Raw genomic sequence first — 1,627 nt, forward strand, 5'->3', positions numbered from 1 at the left:
TTTTTCATAGTGGAAATTGGTAAATTCGTCATTTACCTACCTTCAAATATTTTACAATTGGATTACAACATCCCTCTTCGCAATTGTAAAATATTGTGTTGGGTCTAGGGGTGTCAATTTATGACACGACATGACAAAAATACACGAAACGAAACGAAATTGGGACGAAATCAAAATTTGAATTCGTGTTTGTGTCGTGTTTGTGTCAAGATTAAAAAACACGATGTCATGTCGTGTCGTGTTCGTGTCCATAAATCGACACGAAATTGACACGATTTAGCATGTGGTTGTCGTGTTTTTCGTGTTTTTTGTGTTTTTCGTTTTTGTCGTGTTATATATTTTTAAGTATGAATGAAATACACTAATAATTATGTAATATTATCTTTGTCGTTTCGTGCCGTGTTGTCGTGTTTTAGTTTGCTCGTTTTCGTGTTAATGAAAAAAAACACAACATCGTGTCGTGTCAGACAAAACCTTGTCGTGTCGTGTCGTGTCAGACAAAAACACGACACGACCGCCCAATTTGACATCCCTAGTTGGGTCCTAGCCTTAATATTTCGTTTTGGGTGTTATATTAAGGGCTTAAATCAACTAACTTGAATTTCTCCCTTTATAGATGTCTAGGTCAGACAACTGTGGTCTTCCCGAATCTACTGGAAAAGGCTTTCCATATGAAGATGATATTCAACAATATCATACTTCACTTCCTCCACCTCCTCCAATTATTCTCCCTAACCCACAAGTTCAAAGACTTGAAAAGTTCAAGGTCAATCAAGCCCTATTAGCTAGCAAACATCAAGATGGAAGGTCTGTGTGCGCACATGTTTTGGAGATGAAGTCACACATTAACACGTTGGGAATGTTAGGATTCGTTGTGTCGAGGAAGTTGGCTGTTATAGTCAGTTTTTTTAAGACTACTATATGACAGACCACGACATGTCCCTTATCGACCTTACATATTTGCTAATTGTTGCTGAATCAGCAATGATTTGGCACACTGGTAATGCAAATTTAATTGGAAGATCTACTTTCCAAACTTCCATGGACATTGACAATGGAAGCATTGGAAGTCTAGAAACGATTTCTCTTTCCAAGGGAAAGGAAATGGCTAAGTCTGAGATTATCCCATGTACCATTCCCAAATATTCCATTTTCTTTTATTTCCATGAGAGGGGCATTGGTTGGGAAGCTGCCCTAACTACCTGAGAGATCTAAGAGCTAGTAAAGTCAAAAAGGTTTGACTCTGCTTCAGGTAAGTTCAATATCTAACTCTATTAAGATCCTACTTATAGATTCTTATTATATGATGTAAAGTTACATTTTAATGTTTTGCAGAATCAAAGAGAAAGAAGGAAACTTAAAGGAAAGGCATGCAGAGTCTGATCACGAAGAGATGGATTTCGATCGCATGGTTCGATGATCGGATTTTTGAGTTGCTGCTTAAGAGTTATGATAGATTGTTAGAAATTTTTAACAACATAGTTTTCATTTGTAATTGCATTGTAAGGAAAAGTTTTTCCGCAATTATATAAATAAAGAAAATTTATTTTATCTTATTTTATTTCCTTGCAATGACATATGTGAAAATTGATGTTTGTATTTTTTAGCAATATGGATTTGATTCTTT

Source organism: Lactuca sativa, chromosome 5 (genome assembly GCF_002870075.4).
Source record: "Lactuca sativa cultivar Salinas chromosome 5, Lsat_Salinas_v11, whole genome shotgun sequence".
Taxonomy (NCBI): domain Eukaryota; kingdom Viridiplantae; phylum Streptophyta; class Magnoliopsida; order Asterales; family Asteraceae; genus Lactuca; species Lactuca sativa.